Below are 24,861 nucleotides of genomic sequence, written 5' to 3' on the forward strand. Positions count from 1 at the left end.
CTGATGCCCAGACAAATACATTCAAGCCTTTATCTCTGTGATCCAAACCTTTCAACTGGCATGAAAGGATATTATGCTTCTACTAGACCAGACTCTTATCTCATTAGAAAAGCAATGGGTTCTGGCCCAGGCCACTCAGGTTGGAAATGATTATGTGCCTCAAGCAATAGAGTGCTGCTTTATAAGAATAAAGTCCTGAGTTCAAGCCCAGTACAGGAAAGTAAAAATAACAATAATAATAATAATATTTGGGGCTGAGGAAGGAGCTCAATGGGAGAATGTCTGCCCAGCATGTGCAAAACCCTGGGTTCAATTCCCCAGTATTACTAAAAAAATTAAAAAAATGGTAAAGAAGATAAGTGGCATTAGTATCATTTCAGCCATCTCATAGTGGAAAAACATAGCTTAACCTAGACCAGATCCCTCTTTCTTCAAGTGAGGAAACTGAGGCCCAGAACAGTTCAGAGACCTGCTCTCTGGAGTGTCAGGTGTCAATGTAAAATAACAACTTTACAGCAACTCTTACCTTTCTACAGCATCTTAAGGACAATATCAGAAAGCATAACACAGTAGACTCAGAGTCACAGGTGAGAGAGGTTCTCCTCAAAGATAAATTTCTAACAGTCAGTCCCAGATATTTATAAAAACTCAGACTGTGACTGAAGGGAAAAGTCATTGAACCAAGTAACACAGCTAGCCACATCTGTATTTATGGCTACGTCTGTATGTCCAGGACCTTACTAACAGGAGAGAAAAAGATAAGAGACACCATGGCCTCATTGCTGCTCTCAGAGAGGGCCCCACCCAACTGGGGCCTGTATCCTGAACTTGCTACCATGGCAGAAAGGAGGAGAACTTCTGCAGAGAATGCTTAAGGGGGGACAGCCCAGGAGACAGCCCCGCCCCCAACCGGGACCCTACCCTCTGCAAGGGTAACCACTGGAGGTCTAAGTGCCCCTGTCACCAGATGGAAGGCGAGATGCCACCTCCTATGGATTGATGGGTGATGAGTCCCAGCCTCCTGTCCATACTCCACTTCTTGGCATCAATGTTGAGGAGCCATAATGGCAGAAAAACAAAAGGTCATTTTCCTCCTAGACAGTGGAGCCCATTTCTCTGTATTACCTTTTCTCCTGGTCCCCAGTCCAATGACAAAATCTGGCCAGCCCTAGAGCACTAGTTTACCTGGCCTCTAGCCTGCTCTTGAGGAGACCTCCTCTTCTGTCACTCTTTCCTCATAATACCTAAAACTCCAGTGTCCCTGCTGGGACAGGATTTACTATCTCAATTAAAAGCTCAAATTCTCCTCCCCCCAGGCAGCCATTTCTGCTGCCCCCTCCTTCAGGAACAAAGAGACTCCACAGTGTGGACTGATGAGATGAGTGTAGGGTGAGCCAGGACGGCCCTCCCTATTCAAATAAGACTCAAAAATCCTTCACAGTTTCCACACCTAAAACAAAATCCCCTCAAGCCTGAGGGAGATGAGGCCTTATGCCTATTCCTTAAAACAATAAGGGCTACTAATCGTTGCTCCAGCCCCTATAAATTTAAAAAATTCTTATAAAAGTTAATTTAAAATACAAGTTACAAAGTAAACAACTGGAAAGGATATAGATAGGTAATAAATGTATTTTTTGAGAAGTTAAAGGAAAAAGGAATGGTTTTTTGGATGAGAAGGGATTTTGGAAAGAAGGGTTTGTCCTAAAGATTGTTTCAAATAGGAAGGATAAGGGCAAACCATCAAAGGGTTTAATATGTTGTATGAAGGTCTGAGTAAGTTTTTAAAGTGTATAATAAAAAAGCTTTGATGTGTGATAAAGTTAAAGTTGAATATAATCTAAGAGTTGCCTAAAATATTTTTAGGGTCATGTCAAACTAAAATCAAATCCTCTATGTCTATGAAATAACAAGGTTATCTTAATATTGTTCTGCTCTGAGTAACATCTACAAAAAAATGTTACAGAGAAAGATTTTATCAAAGAAATTATTTGTGTTTTCTGCTGATCTTGTCAAGCTTTAAGTATACTAAATCAGAGTTCATTTAAATATTTGCTTATGTGTCTTAAATGACCACCTTGTAACAGTGTTATGTTATACTTTATCTAAATATGGTACAAACATTTACAAAGTTAAAAGTGTCAATTTATATAAAATAATGAACTAAAGCTCTCTTTTATCCAAGAGTGTTACATTTAAATCCTGACAGCCCCTGCCTCCCACAGGTCACCTACCTAGGTGTGGCCTTAAAGGGACAGACTCACTCTGAGTCATAAATGCATCTACCCAATCCTCCATTTCCCAACCCCCATACCATAAGACAGCTTACAGCTTTCCTGGCAGTTATAGGATTTTGCAGAATTCAGATCCCTAGGTATGTAGTCCCTGAGCAGAAACCTTTTTATGCTCCTCCTAATATTCCTATTTGGGTCTCCATTGGGAATTTGATGGACCAGCACTCATCTGGTCATTCTCATGACACTTAGTACTGTCAGTCTCAATATATTATCCCAATGGCGGCACCTCTCAAGAAACAATTAGAAAAATGGAGAAGGGAATTGGAGGACTCTTGAAATTGTCTAGGGAACAACATTTCACAGTGGTTCTCCTGGCCAATGCCCATCCTAATGTCTATCTTTCTTCTTGCTGTCCTATTCTTAAGCTTCCTCCCTTATGTCATACTACATGTCTTCTATTGCTAATCAAAAATTTAACCATTTGTACCTCCAGGGATACCAACCTCTTCAAAATGCGATGATAGTTGGCTGATACCCACCACGCAGAGGTCGGAGGATTGGCTCAAGACTCTTTATGACCTATGGCTACAAGGGACCTTCATCAACTTCAGGGAAGAGGAAATTTTCATTTTCGGAGCCTGAGTGTATGCCATCATGAGACTCACCACCCCAACATTGTTTGCCAACTAACCCTCTCTTCCCCTACACCACCCCTTGGCAGCTCAAAGAAGCCAGAGCGAACACAACACCCCTCTTCCTTAATAAATAAAAAGGGAGGAATGTTGGCAATAATGGCTCCAATGGATTTTGGTTCTTACTGCACCCTTAAGCTTCTGTTTCCCAGGGTCACGGTTCTGCCTCAAGTCTAGCTTGAATTCTCCTTCTGCCCCAACCTCCAATCAGCATGAACCATAAGATCCTAACCAATCAGATCATGCCGAGTCTCACTGAGGGGTATTTAAGACCCTACACCCCCCCCCCGGCTCTCTCCCTCTCTCACCCAGAAATAAAGAATCTCTTGGCCAGATCACTCCTCTCTGCGTGGTCATTTTGGGGCCTACATTTGCCTACAGAAACAGCCAAGATGCCCCACTACAGACAAATGGATTAAGAAAATGTGGTACTTATATACAATGGAGTTTTACTGAGCCATGAGGAAGAATGAAATCTTATTATTCTCAAGTAAATGGATGGAACTGGAGAACATCATTCTGAGCAAGGTTATTTAGGCTCAGAAGACCAAAAATCACGTTCTCCCTTATATGTGAACCTTAGATCTAGGGCAAATACAGCAATGTGGTTGGACTTGGGTCACATGCTAAGGAGACAGCAAATACAAGAGGTATAAGGATAGGTAGGAAACCCAAAACATGAAAGTGTTTGATGTCCTCACTGCAGAGGAACTAATACAGAAACCTTAAAGAAATAGAGATCAATATGGGAAGGGGATCAGGAACTAGTGAAAAGGTCAGGTAAAGATGAATCAACTTGGGTTGTAACACATTTGTACATGGAAGCAATGCTAAGAGTCTCTGTATAGCCATCCTTATCTCAACTAGCAAAAATGCTTTGTCTTTCTTATTGTTGCTTATATCTTCTCTTCAACAAAATTAGAGATAAGGACAGAACAGGTTCTGCCTGGAAGTGAGGGGGCATGATGGGAAGAGGGATGGGGGAGGGGTCAGGGGGGAGAAATGGCCCAAACAATGTAGGTACATGTGAATAAATGAATAAAAAATTTAAAAAAGAAACTTATAATGAAACCACTTTGTAAAATTAATGCATGTTAATAAAATTTTAATAATAAAAAGATTTAAAAATAAAAAATGCATTAGTGTCAATAGCAACTTGGTCAAGAAAAACAAATATAATCTTTGGATATAATTTAAAGATATGCCAGTTACAAATGGTCATTCTTAGGAGATAAAAAAAGAAAAAAATGAAAAGGGTTGAGGAACACCCACAAACTTCATGGGGTTCATTAAGAGAGCTAACTTTTCTATCAAAGGAGATTTAGACAAAACAGAGAAAGAAATGATTAGAAAATTTATTAAAGAATGGCTGGAAAATTTCCAAATGTAGGAAGAATTGAACACTTAAATAGATTAAGCATAAAATCTCCCAAATTTATCCAGAGAAGACATCACTAAGACATAAAATCAGAAACAAAGAGATAATTTTGAACGTAGCCATAGAGAGAAAAATTAATCAATGATCCCACCAACATATTTCTCAGTAGAAACTTTACAAAAAAGAGCATAGTGAAAAAAAGTATAGTTATAGTGTCAAGAAAGAACATTCTACCCAGGATGTTTTTAAATGAAGGAGATTAACTTAGTTTATTAAATATAACTAATAAATTAAGTAAAGAAGCTTGATGGTTCCATTCCTCCAATCACCACAGGCACCCCACAGTTAAGTCTGCTTCACTGGATTCACAGAGGCTCCATAGTTCCATGTTCCACTCTGCTCTGTGATCTTGCCACCCCAGGCCCTGAAATGCCTGGGGAAGTCTGCTCCCCTACAGAAGCAGGCAAACACCTCATCTGCTTTGTTCCTCCATATTCCACTGCTGCCCATCCAGCAGCACTGCTCAACTCTTGCTACCATGCACAGGCAGTCTACATGTCCTGCTACTCTGCTAGCAACAACAGGCCTGCTTCTACACTGTGCACAGAGGTGCACACTCTTCACCACCTGATAGAGAGGTTTGCTTTCCTGTCACAGGACCCTGCTCTTCAACCACAGAGCTGGAGCGACAGCCCCTCTAGTGGGAGAGGGAAAGCTGTAATTTTCACCACTGGTACCATGTGTGGTACAAGGTGTGCAGAATTCTTCTCCCTGAGGAGAGCAGCTGGAACCCCACAAGCAAAAGCTGAGGTGCACTACCTTTTGAACAAAGACCTTCCCTAGGCTGAGTGAACTCAGGGCCCTAGGTGGTGAAGGACTCCATGGAAATGCTGGTACCCAAGACTCTTGTAGTGAGGACATCTGACAAAAGCCTGCCTCAAAATATAACTTCAGAGTGTAAGTACTGGGGAACATGACCAGGAGAACGCTGCAACAGGTAATGGCATGAGACTGTCAAATTGACAGTACAAACTCTAGAAACCCTGCATAGATCTCCAAATACCCTCTACTCCCAACTATCACACACCTCTCCATAGCCAAGTATCCAATTGGACTTCCATCTACTGGGCTGAAAGACTCAAATCAGAAGGAGGGAGAAAGATAAATTGCTCCCAAGAGCACCAGAAAATTCACAATTTTTAAAATGTGTTTGTTGCAGTTAGAACTGTGCGTAGTTGTTATGCTTATCCACCTATATATTCCTGTGTTGTATACTCCAACAGTAGCTTGGCATTCATGCCCCCCAATTTTCTATTATCTCCTGTCTTCTACCCTTCCCAACCTGACTGTGATCATAGGAGAACCCTGTAAACCACACTTAAGTCTTAAACTCTAAAGAACTTCTTCACCCTCTTTCTTTCAACCTTGCCAACTCATACTTTCCAATCAGCAACAAGCAGAATCTCTGTCCCTACCCACAAAAAATCCTCCTTCAATACCAATACAATTAGTGGTTTGGTTTAACTGTATCTCTAGATCAATTTTGCAATTTTTTTCTGTCCATATTTTTTTGTCAATTTGTTCCACTTACTTTATTGTTTCCCCTCCTTCTCACCTATTTGAGTATATACTGACTCTCTTCACAACAGCCTAGTCTCATTTATTCACATGTGCATACATTGTTTGGGTCATTTCTCCACCCTGCCCCCCTTCCCCACCTTTTCTCCCACTCTCTACCCCCACCCAGTTCCAGGCAGGTCCTGTTCTGCCCTTATCACTAATTTTGTTGAAGAAAAGACATAAGCATAACAAGGAAGACAAAGCATTTTTGCTAGTTGAGTTAAGGACAGCTATACAGAAATATTCTTAGCATTGTTTTTGTGTACACATGTGTTACAACCCGCGTTGATTCATCTCTAATTGATCTTTACACTGGTTACTGATCCCCTTCTCATGTTAACTTCTGTCTCTTTAAGGTTTCTGTGTTAGTTCCTCTGGAATGGGGACATCAAACGCTTTCATGTTTTGGGTTTTCTACCTATTCCTATAACTACCATATGTGCGCTCCCCTTGTCATGTGATCCAAGTCCAACCACCTTACTTCATTTGCCCTAGATCTAAAGTCTGCATATGAGGGAGAACATATGATTTTTGGTCTTCTGAGCCTGGCTGACCTCACTCAGAATGTTGTTCTTCAGTTCCATCCATTTACTTGCAAATGATAACATGTCATTCTTCTTCATGGCTGACTAAAATTCCATTGTGTACAAGTACCACATTGTCTTGATCCATTCATCAGTAGTGGGGCATCTTGGTTGTATCCATAACTTGGCTATTGTGAATAGTGCTGCAATAAACATGGATGTGCAGATGTCTCTGGAGTAACCTGCATTGCATTCCTTTGGGTATATCCCCAGGAGCGGGATTACTGGATCATATGGCAGATCTATGTTTAGATTTTTAAGAAGTTTCCAAATTTTTTTCCAGAGTGGTTGCACTAGCTTGTGTTCCCACCAGCACTGGGCTAGGCTTCCTTTTTCCCCACATCCTCTCCAATACATGTTGTTGGTGGTGTTTATGATGATGGCTATTCTAACAAGGGTGAGGTGGAATTTTAGTGAGGTTTTGATTTGCAATTCCTTTATGGCTAGAGATGGTGAGCATTTTTTCATGTATTTTTTAGCTTTGAATTTCTTCTTTTGAGAAAGTTCTATTTAGTTCAGCTGTCCATTTCTTAATTGGTTCATTGATTTTAGGAGAGTTTAGTTTCTTAAGTTCCCTGTATATTCTCATTATCAGTCCGTTGTCTGATGTATAGCTGGCAAATATTTTCTCCCACTCTGTAGGTGGTCTCTTCAGCTTAAAGACCATTTCTTTTATTGTGCAGAAGCTTTTTAATTTTATGAATTCCCATTTATTCAACCTTTCTTTTAGTTGCTGAGGAAGTTTTTGCCTACACGTTTTAGTTTCAGAGTGTTTCCTTCACCCTCCTATAGTAACTTCAGAGTTTCAGGCCTGATATTTAGGTCCTTAATCCATTTTGAGTTGATATAATACAGGGTGATAGCCATGGATCTAGTATCAGTTTCTTGCAGCTGGTTAATAACTTTTCCCAGCAACATTTGTTGAAGAGACTGTCTTTCTTCCATCATATATTTTTGGTACCTTTGTCAAAAATGAGATGGGTATAGTTGTGAGGATTCATATCCAGGTCCTCTATTCTGTTCCACTGGTCATCATGTCTGTTTTTGTGCCAGTACCATGCTGTTTTTATTGCTATTGCTTTGTAATATAGTTTCAAGTCAGGTATTGTGATACCTCCAGCATTGTTCTTTTTTGCTGAGTGTTGCCTTGATTATTCAGGGTCTCTTGTGTTTCCAAATGAACTTTAGGGTAGATTTTTCAATCTCTGTGATGAAAATCTTTGGAGTTTGGATGGGAATTGCATTAAACATGTAGATTGTTTTCAGTAGTATAGCCATTTTTACTATGTTGCTTCTACCTATCCATGAGCATGGGAGATCTTTCCATCTTCTGTAGTCTTTCTCGATTTCTTTCTTCAGGAATTTGCAATTCTCCTTGTAGAGGTCATTTACATCCTTTGCTAAATTTACTCCTAGGTATTTGATTTTTTTTGAGGCTATTGTGAATGGAATTGTTTCCATTTATTCCTTCTCAGTTTGATAGTTGTTGGTGTATAGAAAAGCTAATGATTTTAGTAAGTTGATTGTGTATCCTGACAGCTTACTGTAGCTGTTTATGGTATCTAAGAGTTTATGGTTAAGGTTTTTTGGGTCTTTAAGGTATAAGATCATATCTTCTGCAAAAAAGAATATTTTGACAGTTTCTTTACCTATTTATACTTTTTTTATTTCTTCTTCTTGCCTAATTGCTCCAGCTAGAAATTCTATTACTATGTTGAACAGGAGTGCAAAAAGTGGGGACCTTGTCTTGTTCTTGATTTTAGGGAAATGTTTTCAATTTTTCACTGTGAAGTATGATGTTAGCTGTAGGTTTGTCATATATAGCCTTTACAAGGTTGAGGTACATTCCTTCTCTTCCTAGTTTTCTTAGAGCTTTTATCATGAAGTGGTGTTGGATCTTGTCAAAGGCTTTTTTGCATCTATTGAGATGATCAAGTGGTTTTTGTCTTTGCTTCTATTGATGTGAGGTATTACATTTATAGATTTGCATATATTGAACCATCCCAGCATCCCTGGGATAAAGGTGACTTGGTCTTGGTGGATGATCGTTCTGATGTGTTGTTGGATTCGGTTTGTCATTATTTTATTAAGTATTTTTGTGTTGATATGCATTAAGGAAATTGGCCTGTAGTTCTCCTTTGTGGAGGTGTTTTTGTCTGGTTTTGGGATAAGAGTAATATTGGCTTCATAAAATGATTTAGGTAATGTTCCTTCCCATTTCCTGGAACAGTTTAAGGAGAGTTGGTATTAGTACTTCTTTAAATGTCTGATAGAATGCAATAGTAAATCCATTAGGTCCAGACTTCTCTTTTTTGGGAGGCTTTTGATTGCTTCTTTAATTTCATTTTGTATTATAGATATATTCAGGTGATTAATATTCTCTTGGTTCAGTTTTGGGTGATTGTAAGTTTCTAGATTTCTGTCCATTTCTTGAAGATTTTCAAATTTATTAGAATATAGGTTCTCACACTAGTCTCTGATGATTCTTGGATTTCCATGGTGTTTGTTGTTATCTCCCCTTTTGCATTTCTGATTTTACTAATTTGTGTTTTTTCTCTCCTCATTTTAGTCATGTTTGCCAGGGGTCTGTCAATCTTATTTATGTATTTTAGAGAACCAGCTTTTTGTTTCATTTATTCTTTGTATGTTTTTTTTGTTTATTTCTATTTCATTGATTTCAGACTTTATTTTAATTATTTATTTCCTTCTGCTTGTTTTGGGGTTTGTTTATTCTTGTTTTTCTAGGAATTTAGCTGTAGTATTAGGTCACTGACTTGAGATCTTTCTGTCCTTTTAATATATGCACTCATGGTTATAAACTTTTCTCTTAGGACTGGCTTGGCTGTGTCCCATAGGTTTTGGTAGGTTGTGTTTTCCTTTTCATTAACTTCCAGGAACCTTTTAATTTCCTCTTTTATTTCATCGATGACACATTCATCCTTGAGCAATGTGTTGTTCAGTTTCCAATTGTTTCCATGTTTTTCACTGCTTTTTTTATTGTTGATTTCTAGTTTTAATGCATTGTGATCAGATAGAATGCATGGGATTATTCATATTTTCTTATATTTCCTGAGGCTTGCTTTGTGCCCGGAGATATGATCAATTTTAGAAAAGATTCATGGGCTGCTGAGAAGAATGTATATTGTGTAGAACTTGGATGAAATATTGTGTAGACATCAGGTAGGTCCATTTGATCTATGGTGTGATTTAGCTCCAGGATTTCTTTATTGATTTTTTGTTTGCATAAACTATCTATTGCTGATAGGGGGTATTAGAGTCTCCCACTACCACTGTGTTGGAGTTTGTATATGTTTTTAGGTCCTTCAGAGTATGGTTGATGAAATTGGGTGTGTTGACGTTGGGTGCCTATAGGTTGATAATTGTTATTTCCTTTTGGTCTATTTCCCCTTTTATTAGTATGGAGTGTTCTCCTTCATTTCATTTGATAATGTACATTTGAAGTCTTCTTTGTCCAAGATAAATATTGTCATCCCTGCCTGTTTTCAGGAACAAAAAAATCTCTTCCAGCCTTTCACTCTTACCCAGTGCTTATTTCTGTTGATAAGGTGGGTCTCCTGTAGGCAACAGATTTTTGGATCTTCATTTTAATCCCAGTTTTCCAATCGGTGTCTTTGATGGGGGAAGTTAGTATTGATAAGTACATGGTGATCCCTCTCATTTAGTTGTCTTTGTTAGTAAAGGGTTTGATTTTGTGTAGCTGAAACAATATTACTCTTTACTTTCTTGCCTTTTCTTCTCCTGTGGTTTGGTATTATCTGCCCTTTTATGGTTTTGTTTTCTTTCATTTTCTGTGTGCAGAATTCCTTGGAGAATCTTTTGTAGTGTTGGTATGGTGGCAGATATTGTTTTAGTTTCTGCTTATCAGGGAAGACTTTTATTGTTCCATCTATTTTGAATGATAGTTTTGCTGGGTAGAGTATCCTAGGATTGAAGTTATTTTCATTCTTTGCTTGGAAGACCTCACTCCATGCTCTTCTTGCTTTTAATGTTTCTGTTGAGAACTGTAAAACAATGCTAAAAGAAATTGGAAGAAAAAAATAAATAGATATTTCATGCTTATGAATGAGTATTTTCAAAAAGTTCATATTACCCAAGGTATTCCATATATTCAAGGCAATTTCTATCAAAATTCCAAAGCCATATTTCACATGCAGAGAAAAGAGTAACAGAATTCACATGAAACTATAGATGACTCTGAATACCAAAAGCAATTTAGAGAAAGAACAAATATGGAACCTCACATTTTCTGCTTTGAAAATTGTTACAAAGATGTTGTGTTTTACTGCCATAAAAATAGATATGTAGCCCAATGGACAGAATTGAAGGTCTAGAAATAAAGCCATTAAAAATGGGTCAATTAACTATTGGAAAAACAACTGAGAATATGTAATATAGACAGTATCATTTCTTTAATAAATGGTGTTTGAAAAACTGTGTATCAACTTGCAGAAGAATGAAATTAGAGATTTACCTATGTCATATTAAAAATCACCATAAAATCGGTTAAAGTTTTAGATGTAAAGTCTAATATGATAAAACTCTTAAAGGAAATATAGGGGAAAATCTACACAATATTGGTTTAGGCAGTGATTTTCTCAGTATGAATCCCAAAACAAAAGCTATAAAGGAAAAAGTAAGCCAATGGGATTGCTTAAACCAGTGCTTAAGCAAAATTTTAAGCCAACTAAAATTTCTGTACAGGAAAGCAAACAATCAAAGAATATAAAAGCAACATATATTATTTGTATGTCATCTATTCTATGAGGATTTTATTTCCAAAATATTTAGGAACTCATGCAGTTCAATAGCAAGATTACAAACAATTTGACTTAGTGATTGGCAAAGGATGTAAAGACATTGTTCCAAAGAAATTCAACTTCTGGACATAAAAGGAAACAAAATAATTTTCTCTTAGATATCTGTACTCCAATTTTGATCACTGCATTATAGCCAAAATATGGTGCTGTCTCAGTCTCTGCAAATGGAAGAATATTTAAAGATACACATATGCACAATTACACACAGAACATATTATTTTTAAGCTTCACAAAAAGAAGAAGTTTTGTTGTTTCTGCCAACATATATGAAGCTGGAGGACATTGTGTTGTCCAGACACAGAAAGATAAATACTGCATAATTTCACTTATAGGTGGGTCTAAACACTGGAACTGACAGAAACAGGATTCAAAAGTGGTTACATGGGGTTGGAGGATGGGAGAACTGGAAAGATGTTGGTGAAAGGTTATAAACATTCAGTTATATGAGTCATAAGTTCTGGAGAAATAAAATTTCATATTGTGATTTTAACTAATGATAATGCATGGTATACTTAAAATTTGCTAGGTAAGTAAATGTTGATTATTCTCACCACATACATAAGAGCAAAGTAACTATAGGAAGTGATGGATATGCTAATGAGATTGAAAATGGTAACCAAAAGTTTTCTTGTACATCTTAATTATTGTATAATTATGTATTTTATGTTGTATAATTGAATAACTTTGCTAATTACACCTCAGCAAAGGTAGGAATAACCATTTTCAAAATGTAATATAGGAATTCCCTTTTTTCCACATTCTCACTAACAATTTTTACCCTGTAAATTTTTGATAGTAGACACACTAAAATGTGTTAGGTAATAACTCATTGTGGTTTTGATATGCATTTCCCTGAGGATGTTAGTAATCAGTGTTTCTTCTTTGGAAACTGATCTATTTCTATGTTCTGAATATTTGAGTCCCCTTAAATTTGTATATTGAAAGTCAATCACCATTGTGATGGTACTTAGGAGATGGGGTCATACAAGCTAATTATTAAGTTGTATGACCTGGAAGAATGCACTTTTAAGAGAACCCAGAAAGCTAGTTGACACCTCTTACCATTTGAGAAAGCAAGGAAATGTTGCCATTTTATGAACCAGGAAGTAATGCATACTAGAATCTGAATCTTCTGACAAATTTTTTTGATCATCCTAGTTTCTAAAATTGTGAGAATTTCCCTGTTTTATATATAACAAAAATATTACCTGATTCATGGTATTTCATCATAGGAACCCACAAAGGAAAAATAAAAACTTTTTTTCTTGCATTTTCATTTTAGGTTCTCCAAAAAGTTTTGATAATTGACTGTCTATAGTTTGATTTTTAATACATCCAAATTGCTGATAATTAAATTTATTATAAGATATTTAATATATTTAAACTTTTCCTTTCATAAATAGTATTATTGTGTTTAAGTTGAAATATTTTCTATGCTTTATGATTGGATGTGCATGTATACTATGAAATCCACATTTTCACAAAAATAATTTTTCCATATTGCAAATGCAGATTGAAGTATTTCATGTCCTGACCCCCCAAAGGTTTACAGCAACACAAAAGCTACAACAAGTCTGAATTTTGTGAACTGGAATCATCTTTACAGCTAAAAGAGAGGGTCGCTTTTTCTGTAATGCCTGAGGTCTACTTGCAAGTTTGACAATCTGACAGAATAGGATAGTCAGTGTGAGCACATGCAAAGCAGCTATTGTAAAGGATTTAGGCAAAAATGCTGCTTTTAAATGTATTTTTCAAATAAATTACTTCTGTTCATAGGCTGATACAGAGGAGAATAAAACCTGAGGACCGATAGGAAGGAATGACTTATGAAATCATGACATTTGGGGAGTGAGGAACTCCATTTAAGCGCTTTTCTGGCTTTCACGTGTCTTTAAAAAAAATTTCCAAGGCACTTTCATTTAACCAGTTGATTTTAGATTGCTCCTTGAGGCTGATTTTGTAAAACTTCTCTGATATTTTATGGTTCTGCAGTTTTATGAGCACCATAAATGCCACAAACCTTAGAAATGGCATAGCATTTCAACAGGAACATCTTTTCTTAGAGTCAGGGTGAAGGTGAGCTACTGACTTCTGAAATCTATAATAGTATCATTCCAGTTTACATTTCACCAGGCCACCTCACATGGCCATTAGTTTAGTGTAGCATTACCTGAGTACTTTAATGATAGATCTTCATTATTTAAATGTACTTTTTTCTTTTTCGTTTCCTGAGCAAATAATCTATTACCTGTATAGAATACAGCACTTTCAGGTGTCTGTCTACTAATATAAAAACTTAGCAATGCATCTGCAAGCACAGTGAAGTTACTGTTCAGAAGGCACAAAGGACACAAGCATTCAGGACTAACATTCCAGGAAAAGAGCATTTATTATTTTTATACTAGAATATCAAGCAGTTACAGAATACTTCTACAGTGTATTAATAGTATGGTATGTGAAAACAGTATCTGTGTGATAACCAAGAAACCATACTGGTGGAACAGAGCAGACACAAGTGCTTATCTCCTATGTGTTCTATATGGAAATCACTCTGAATGGGGCACCTAAAGAAATATAATTTTCATTTTAGTTCTTAAAAAATAGCTGGTATGCGGTTATTTTACAGGTTTTTGAAATTATTTTTCCATTGAATCTAGTCCCTCATTCCACAGTTTATGTGTTTTTTAGAGGAATTGTAGTAAAGCAAATGATATCCACAATAGATGTAATTTCATTCATTATAAAAGAACTCACTCCTGCTGAGATCTTAAGGACTCTTCAGCACATTTGCTTTCCCTGAGAGGGCAATAATTTATTATCCTAAACCTTAACATTGCCACACAGGACAAGGAGACGGTCTCCAGATATACCTGCAATATTTTTGCTAAGTTTAGCTTTTCAAAAATGATATGGAGTTCATAAATACGTTATTGCAGTTTGTATTGAGAAGCAGAAAGCTCACACAAAAGGCTGAAAAGGGAATCATTTCAACCTTAAGCAGGAAGCTATTATTATCTCTATCCAGGATTCCAATTAAAGAATATTCAAGAGAAAACAACACTAGTGGAGATAATAATGAACATTTCAGATTAGCTTTCAAGAGCTGCATGTTTAAAGAGTAAAAGTAATGAACCAAAGCTACATCCTATAAATTCTAGAAAGGTTATTTGCACCATTAGTCAATATAAGTAAAACAGAGCTCTGAGAACAGGATGCCCCTAAGCTGATAACACCAGATTATTTTGCCTTTAAATACACTGAACCAACTTGTACTTTTTCATTTTATGTTAGTGAAATAGAGGAATGAGAAGTAAAGCACAATGCAGAGGATGTTGTCTAGCTTTTACCCACTTTCTCATAAGCATTTCACCCAAGTGACATTTCTAACTAACTGTCAAACATTAGGTGCATCATTTTCAAGTTAAGTCACAACAAGAAATATTTCTGTGCAGGTAATAACAGTATCAGCAGCGATAATTACAAACAAGGACTATAGTAATGACGCTTGTATTTATTGAGAGGCACATGTATGTTAACATGTTGAAGAGTAGCCATATCATTTAATACTTTCAATAGTTCTTCAAGAAAATATTGTTAACCACATTTTACATATACAATCAAACATTCAATAACATGCCCACATTTATGGAATTGATAAAAAAAAACTAGTCAAGATGATATCTGAAACCAGGTTTAGTACAATTTCTTTTTAATTTAAGTCCATTTAGCTGGTTAAAAAAAGATAACATTTATATTTTAAAGCACAGCATTTATTTTCATAATTAGTTTGATAACTAGACAACTCTGTGAAGTAAGCAATGAGTATTGCTCCTATTTTATAAATGTTACAAGAGAGATTTTTATAAGGTTAAACTTGTTTTCAAACTAACAAAAGTGGTAATAGCTGAAATAGGATTTATATTCAGACTTTCCAGTTTTACATATCATATTTCAAATATTCTACCATAGGGCATAATGCAGAATAGTGACTCTCAACTTTTTGAAATGCATCCATTATTCTTGCAAAAAAGTGACTTTTTTCTGTTTGAAAAAACTAGATATATATTTTTCTAGAAATAGAACTTATATACTTGCTAATATTTTGACAATTGACTTAATACTTAGGATATAAAATCACAATAGTGTTGGAAATATAATTTATTGCTACCTTAAAGTACATTCACATATGTAGTAATACAGCTGCTTAAATTTGTTATCATTTATCATTTATTTTACTGCTGTACAGAATATGAGTAACAAAAAGGATACTGGGAATAATTCTTGTATGCATTATGCTAATACATACAATAACTGCACACATATCATATCTTAGTTACTATAATACAACTTAGTTATGTTTCTGAAATTATTCTTGTTTGATTTTGCTTGGTATTAATATCCCAATTTTCATAAGAGGAAAATGGTGGTAGAACCAATTTAAACTGATGCTGTTAATCATAATATTATGATGTTCATATATATATATAATATTATTTTGTCTGTATAAAATATTTCACAAGATAAACTTGGAAAAGTTGAGAGTGAGACTTTGAAGGAAAAATAAGTAGCTATTATTCAAGAATAAAAATTTTAGCCTTGATAGAGACAAGCAGAATACAGAGCACAGGATTATGTAGCATGAAAATCCACTCATTAATCTAGTAATTTACAATTCATCTTGTACTTCTATGCAAAGTATGATTGTTGGTGTCAGGCTCCCAAGTTGATTCTACTTGTCTCTTCATTTGATTTCAGCCAACAGTCAATCTTTTCTCATAGAATCATATTTTCCAGCCAGCTGCTAATGTAGTACTAATTTGCTTCATGTTGTTACATCATGTACCGTGATGAATTTATACTCTGTTTTGTAAAGAAAATATTATTTGATGGCCCGGAGAGATATTTGCCTAAGTTCAGTGTTCTTACCAACATACAAATGGAATAAATAGTACGTTATTGAATTAATGGAAATATGCTTTATAATTAGCATCACTGTTTATAAGAAATACCTGAGCTATTAAAACTATCTAATTTATCATATACATGTTATGTAATGGAATGCAAATACAGTTTTCATATAATTTAAGTGCTCACGCAAGTAAACAAAAAATACTGAAATTTAGATAATGTTTTACTAAAAGACAAAAGATAAGTCTAAGTGGAACAGTATATTGTCTTTAATTTTATTACAATAATTATATTTCATAGTTGTATTTATAGTTTCTTTTACATTTTCAGGTAATTCAGTGAGGAGATGCTGTCCGGGTAGTAAAACACTTCAAAATTTGCAAGTTTTTCTGAAAAAAAAATATAGTCAACAACAGCTAGATATATTCTGAATTATAAAAAGAGAACTATACCCTATTAGTCATTAGCATATAGAATAAAGTTGCTGTAATTATTATAATTCATTACTTATACAAATAAAATAAAACAGAACTAAAAGACTAGGTAATAGAAACAAATCTTTTTCCAATAACAAAACTAATGCTTAAGATTAGTGGAGAAAAGTAAAAGGTTATTCAATAGACCTACTGGGAACTCTGGTGAAAATATGGAGGTAGTCTGCAAACCTCATACTTTATATTAACATTATTTTCAGGTAAATTAAATATATAAATGGAAAACAAATTTGAATTAAACATTCATGAACATTTAACTATTCATATTGTGCTGATGTTTTCATAAATAAAAAATGGAATATATAAACTAAAAATTCGTGAAATGAGTACTAAAATATACAAAATCTTATATGCCAAGATGTCAAAACAAAATGAAACATGTTTCAGAAAAAATATAATGACCTAATATCCCAATGAAACCCATATTCAGGCCACTCAGTATTCATGAGAAAAATGCTAACATTTACTACAGTCAATGATGTGGTGTGGGATCCTTAATATTTAAAATTTGTTAAACTATATTTTATTTATAGTTATAATTTAAAAGGTCAATGTTCAACAAGTAATTAGTAACACAAATTCAGGAGCTACTAAGTAAGAATTGTTTAGTGGTTTGTCATTGTTTTAGACATAAGTGAAGAATAATTCTAAGTGTATTAAAATAACTACATACTTATATAGAAGCATTTAAAGACTAAATCTCTACTTTTTGTAACAATGGGAATTATATACATCCTTAAAATTTCAAGTAATTTCCAGCTTGTAATGAAATTACATTGCCTTTTTGTTTAAAAACTGAAGCACAAGAATATAGTGTATTTTCATTTTTAAAAAATGAAAAAATTGGCCTTTAGAATAAGAAAGACTCTGTTTGAATTATGCTTTGCTTGCTTTTGATAGTGTTCCTTGGTCAATAATCTTGTGAAGTTCAATTTTCTTTCCTGAAATTTTCTATAGATATCTACCTTGCAAGGATTAGTGGAGAACTGAATGGGACTGCATATTCTAACAGTTAGTAAAGATGGCACAATACATTTTCAACTAACATTTACTCCCCCATAGCTTATTCATTCTCAGTATCATTCAGTACGTAAAAGGTGCCACATAATGTATCAATAACCTGAACATTTTAAATATACCACCGTAAAGTTAAACTGTATCTATTTGCTCAAGATTGGCAGGTTGGGCAGATCTGAGCTAAGATGGCTTTTCTCTGCAGGATGTGATGAGCAGGGCTTATTCAGGCCTTGGCAGGTTAACTGGCTAATGGCTAATATTTTATCACTGTCCCAAGCCTGACAGTCATGTAGCGCTGTTGGCTGGGGCACTTAAGTGTTCTCCAAACACCTCTCCACATGGCTAAACCAGGCTACTTCACAACCCAGCTGGTTCCAAGCAGGTCAGACCAGAATCTGCAAAGCTTCTTGCTTCCTTGATTTAGAAATATAATTTCCACCAAATTACAATGTTCAAGGTAATTCACAATGGCTGTTTATATATAAACAGTAGGAAAATTATTACTTAATACAAGAAATAGAAAGGTAAAACTATTTATTTACTAGGAATGTTAGTCATTGTAGATCATATGCATAATTATGTGTTCTAACAGACTGAGAATTATAACAGTACTCAAGGAGAATACAGGTTGGAAAAATTTGTGAAGCTCTGCCTTGAAGAAGAAAAAAAATGACTATTTAATGCAAGGAAGGAAATGGACAAGTTATTTTTCTATTCATGTCCTACCTTTCAGTAGATTTAATTCTATCATATTGACAAGTTTTTCTATTAGAGAATAAATTTCTAGCTCTGATATCACTTTCTTCATCTCAGAACCTCAAGAAGCTTAAGCAGATTTCTTAGAGAAGCATGGACTACTGCACTTAGGAAGGCAGAAGGACAAATCACTAGAATGAGGTAGGGTTGCCCCTCCCCAAACCTGGTACAGAATTGACAGGGCTTATACATTTCTAAGGAGCACAGCAGGGATGGACAAAGGTAAAGTAAAGAGTGTGTTAAACTTGCCACCATATTTTATAGTTATATTCAATGTCATGGAAAGCACAGAAGCAAATAGTACTGTTGTGTATGGTAAACTTAAATACAAATCAAGTCTGTTTTATTAAGTCTGGAAGAAATTGCTAATAGGCAAATATATGGAGTGAAATATCAAAGAAAGCTCTGGCAATATCATTTGGAGAAAACTTCTAGCATCCAGTTCAGCTCTCAAGGCAAGTAAGATCTAGACAAATACTTATGACAACACTATTATAAGCTATTATTTTAAAGTGACATTAAGCTTCTGTTTTCTATATCACATTTTCTCTGACACAGATTGCAAACCCTCACTATCCATATGGATTGGCTACAAGTTCTTACTTTGGAGAATTTTATTTTTGTGTGAATCATTAAATATCCTAAGAAAATAATCTAATTTTAATAATCAAACTAAAAAATTTCATTGTTCCATGTAGGAAAATCATATATATATGATCCATAATCATGAATATATAATTATGTATATGTAATATATATATATATACATGCATGTGTGCACAAACATGGGAAAAACACAATGGAAGTTATCAATCTCATTGACTCAATAATCTTTAGCATTTTTCAAGCTCATCATAGTCATTAGTGAAGACAGAAGCACACATTTGGTTACCTGGGAAAATTCAAAAAGTTTGAAGATAGTTGATGCTATACCATTAAAAAGTCTTGTTAATTTCTCAGGGATAAATCTTAGCAGGAAAAAAAAGGAAAATGGGGAATGTAATATGTCTTGATGCATAAGTAGATAGAGTAACATGCTCATTTAATTCAGATATAAAGATTTTGACCTGGACTTTTTAATCATGACATTAAAGTTCAGGTTCACTACACTATGTACTGCTCTATCTATGAACCAATATACATATAGTAATTACACAAAAGTGACAGTGCAATGTCTTTTTATCTGCAAAATGCCAGACTTTATAAAAACAACACTCATTTGCCAATACTTTAGCATTTCTCTTCCTTAATGTAAAATCAATATTTCAATGTAAACTAATTACACTAGGCATTAACTAACAAAAGCTTCTTGTCTTTTCAAGTGACTTGGGAAATAAAAAGGATGTTTGAGAACAAGTCAGCTAAGGGTAAATGCTAATTGGATGGGTGCAATTTATTAAAATTTTCCTATAGGTGATTTTTCTAATGTTACTGTTTTAATATTTTGCTGCTAAGCTTGCAGAGTATCCTCATGTTCAGTTACTATAACTGGTCAGTGGAGCATACTAGAGATTCACCTAGCTTTGAATATTTGACAAAATAAGGATCTACTTACTTCATTAAGACTGAGGAGGACAGAATGTCTACCATAGATAATGGAACTCCCTTGATTCAGGTGGTATAGGCCAAAAGCAAACAAAACCACTCTTGCTTTCCTCTAGACTTTTCTTTATGAAGACCTCCTCTCTGGCCTCTTTCCCTCATTACCATACATACTCCAGAACATTGATGGGTGTAGTAAGTAAGATTACTAAATATAAAAATCTTCCAAATAGCAGAATATCTACTAAAGTATGAACATAGGCTTAAATTTTTGTATCACAAATGTAAAATTCAAACAATATGGTATTTTCTGGTTTGTAAAAATATTATATATTTCTATGTAAGATGTAGGAAATGCTGTTATTAGCATACTCATGCTACTATAACAACTTACCACAAATTTAGTGGTCTAAAATACAGATTTCTTGCTTTACATTTCCTGTGGTCAGAAGTCCAAACTAAGTCTCAAAACAGTTGACCACAAGGCTGCATTTGTATCTGGGGACTCCAGAGAAGAATTCGTTGTTTTTTCTTTTGAACTTTTAGAAGTTGCTTATATATCTTAGTTTATAGCTAAGTCAGATGTTTTTCTGACTTCTCTTCCATAGTGAAATCTCTCTGTGATCACAGCCAGGAAAGGATCTCCACTTCTAAGGGATACGGGATACTCTAATTTGAATGAACTCACATGTCTAATATGATTATTGTCCTATCTCACTTTTTCTTAAATCTTAAACGCGTCTGCAGAATCTCTTTTGCTATGGAAATAACATGATCACCTATTACTGGGATTGGATGTGAACACTTCAGACACAGGTTGGGTTGGGGAGTATGGTCGATGTTCTTCTTACCACAGCTACATTTTTTTGAGGATTTTTAACTGCTCATAAATGAGGACAATTTAGGGTACAGTGTATGTACTTCACATAGGGTCACTCACTCCAAATTGAGCACATGGCAGGGGATTCAAGGGTGCTGAAAATATGTTTCTGAGAAACCCACTTCTCTTCCATCACTGCTCAGAGAGCAGATAAAGTTGTTCTCAAAATCTTAAGCTTCTGGACAAACATAAATCAGATATAAAATTCTATATGAATGTGACTCTGGAAAATATAGATGCTAAGCTTTTATCCTTATTAATAAAAATTGAGGATATAGATAAATGCTGGTTCTTAACCAGAAAGACTATTTCTAATTTGGATTAAATTTAAATCATTAATGTAGGATGTAAGTCAAACACCTTTATATTAAAGTTTTCTAGATATTATTTTAGTAATGTTTGCAATGGAAAATGTTTTAGGTCTAAAGTTGTTTTTGTAGCTCAAATGATTAAAATATCAATTTATATTTTTCCATGTATAGTATTTGCTGATTTGACTTAAATAATGTTTGTGAAAAGGCTTTATTTTGGGGAACTACATTTCTCAGAGAAATTATGACATAAACAATGCTATGAGTTTATCAAATTATTCTACTTCCCTAGGCATAGAGATAAACTGTACTTTTGAACCATTTTGCATGTCAGTGGATCATCTTTAATTCCTGAGACTGGAAGGCAGGCAAGATGGATTAGTTCTTGTTAGAATGGTATTTGGTAAGGGAAAGTGACTTCTCCATATTTTTCACTTTTCATGACATTATAGCCCTCGTTCCTCAGCTTAGGACAGTTTTTAAAGGGAGGAAGATTGCTTAACCTTGTTTAACTAGAAATGAAAGAATAATAAGAGCTTACATTGCTAAGCCATAAAGGTTTGAGGGATTTGCTTAATATTATAATATACTTTATTTTATCTTAACTGTTCTAGAAAAAGCCTGATTTATTAACATATTAATTGGTACAAGAAGATGTTAATTGAAACTAGCAAATATATTCTAACACAAATCATTTCTCAAGACTTCTGCTTTTTTTCTTTAGTTTCTATTTTGTATATCATTCTGTGCTAAGCACAGATGTTCCAGATTAGAAACTGGCCTCTATGCGAAATTATACATTTTGTAGGGACAAAGAAAAACTTCTCCATGACACTATGACTACCTCTCATACATATCATTAATTAAGACATTTCTTGTGGAAACTTCAAATGACTTCAGCAGAAATGGTTTACTATTTCTGTTCACATGAGTCTAAGAGTATCAAGTTCATATTACCCGTTTCATAGATCTACAGAAGGACATAGAGATTAAAATATGCTCTTTCTCTGATATGCATCTGACATTTGTGAAATAAAAGAAAATCCTCCATCCTGGGAGTAACATGACATTGATAAACTTGGCAGAGACTCGACTGCCGTTTTCCCAATTTGAAAGACTTTTCCTTTCTGACACAGAAAAATGAAGTAGTTATAAGTGAAAAACAAAAGAATATTTCTTCAAAGCAAAATTGTTTTATATTGAAAATAAGAATCATAAGAAATGGAAGGTCATCTAAAGCACTCAGAAAAAAGAGGATTTTCTTTTTTCTTTCTTTCCTTTTTTATATAAACAAATATGAGTGTCTCTAAAGGTATAATTAACTCAGATAGAAAAGGGAACACTGAACTAAAGTAGAAGTAGGTCAGCTCATTTGAGGTTCTTGGCTGTACTTGCTCTAGCAGCTGGCTGAATATTTCTCATTCTCTCTCTCTCTCTCTCTCTCTCTCTCTCTGTATATACAGCAGATATACAGGTTCTAGTGATTTATTGGTCTTTCTCTCCCTCATGCCTGTTATATAAAACTATAGTTTTTCTTCTTGCTTTGGAAAAACCTACATTGGGGACTTGAGTATAATTATGAAATGGTGTTAGTTATACCCAAGTGCATGAAAAACATTACTAATTACATTCAAATACAAAGGACTGGTGATTAATGAAAAAAAGTCTTAGTACTGTTGGACCTCATAGATATTTTATGTAAATTTTACTTTATATTCATGTCAAATTTTTAAACTTTTATATTCATGTCAAATATTTTAAAAATTAAATACACCTCCCACCACACTAAACAAACATTGAAAACATAATACAAATATTTGCATCACCCTCTTCTCTAATAATCCTGCTTAAATTTTGTAAGCAATCAAATTCTAAAAAAGTCAAAGTCACCCACCAGGCTTGATTCATGAGCCTCATTTGTTCCACTGCAAGGACATACAGATCAATTCCTCATATAGACCTCCCTGAGTGTCCCATTGCATGCAATATTGTCTGTTGGGGAAAGGGTGCTTAATTTTATTTTCCATTTGGCAAGCCAAATCCTATATCCAGAAAATATTTTAAAAGCTTTTTTTTATCTCTTTAAAGTCTTGCTTTATATGTTTTGAATGTCTTGCACAGTGCCTGTTTTCCTATTCTAAAATCACTCTTCATGAAACATCCCAACCCATGTCTATTGGACAGTTTACCTCTTTCACATGAGTTTTCTCACCTAGTTCACATGAAATAATTCTACAGTTGCCTTGCTACCTCAAACTCTGCAAGTGGGTTTCCATTCCTACCAGTCTATCAACAACATCAATGAAGTTATTTCAAAGACTAATGGAAAACACACACAATATATTACATAAACACAGCCATATGTGAGACTGCTACACCCATTGTTTACTTTTTCTCTTCATTTGGTCTCCATGAAATTATATTTTGGTCTATCCTTCTTTTCTTCATTCATATCCCTTATTCCCCAGCCAATTTAACCAAAGAAGGTGCAAATAATCATTTCTCACTTCTCGGTATTTTCTTATCCTTCCCAAAATATTTGTGAGAAACTGTAAGATAATGGTTACTGAATCTATATACTCACTATACATATATATACTTATTAATACTTAATCATTGCCTCATGTATATCAAAATCAGTGTGTTTCAAACTGAGGTAATATTTGAAGAGCACTGATAAGAAACCCTGCTTCATTGTAAACATATATACTAATTTTTTTAAAAAGAGGAAAAAAAACAAAAAAGAACTCCTCTAAAATTTGCATATTGAAGTGTTTAAAAATATGAACTGGGGCTGAAGGAAAGTTCAAACTTTATAGTCACATTTGAATTTTAAGTTTGCCACTAATGAGTATGATCTCATAATACCCCCTGCTATTGTGATTATTATGAGGATTAAATAAGATACTTTATTTATCATACTGGGCAACATGCAAAAAAAAGCAAATATATGTCAGTTTTGTTATTAACAATTTTTTTTTAAAAAACTCTATGTCCTATTTAATTTTCCCCCAGGACATTTTTTAAATCTATCTTGTTTTATCATTTTCACTAATATTGTTCCAGTCCAAGACCTTACAATTTCTTATTTGCATTAATGAGACTAACTTTCTAATAGATTTCAAACCTTTCCAATTAAGTTCTTACAAATCCCTCCCAGTGTTTGCCTTGCAATCTCCAATTTTTCTAGATACAGGCATTACCACCACAATTGTCAGAATAGTGGAAAGGTTTCAGAAAGGAATATTTGCTGCTCTGGTGAACTGAAGAAATAGGCCAATAAAAATATTCATAGATTTAATTACCACTTCATTTTATTAGGTTCTTCAAAAGTTATTCTGATATCTGATTTTATTGACACATATCAGTTTTAAATTTGAACTCTAGAAAGACTTAGTGGTTTCTGAGTATTCAACATATTCCAAAATTACTGTGGTATGTGTTACACATACATTTACCACTAATAAATTACTTGTCAGTGATCCCCTAAACCTTAACTCTATGTGCAAAGAAAACACAACTGAAAGAAAAAAAAACAAAAGAAAGAAAAAAACAGAATAGGCACTGTTTCAGCAATAACATCACAAAGGATCTGTTTGAAAAGGTA

The sequence above is a fragment of the Castor canadensis genome, chromosome 13, assembly GCF_047511655.1.
Source record: "Castor canadensis chromosome 13, mCasCan1.hap1v2, whole genome shotgun sequence".
NCBI classification, from domain to species: Eukaryota; Metazoa; Chordata; class Mammalia; order Rodentia; family Castoridae; genus Castor; species Castor canadensis.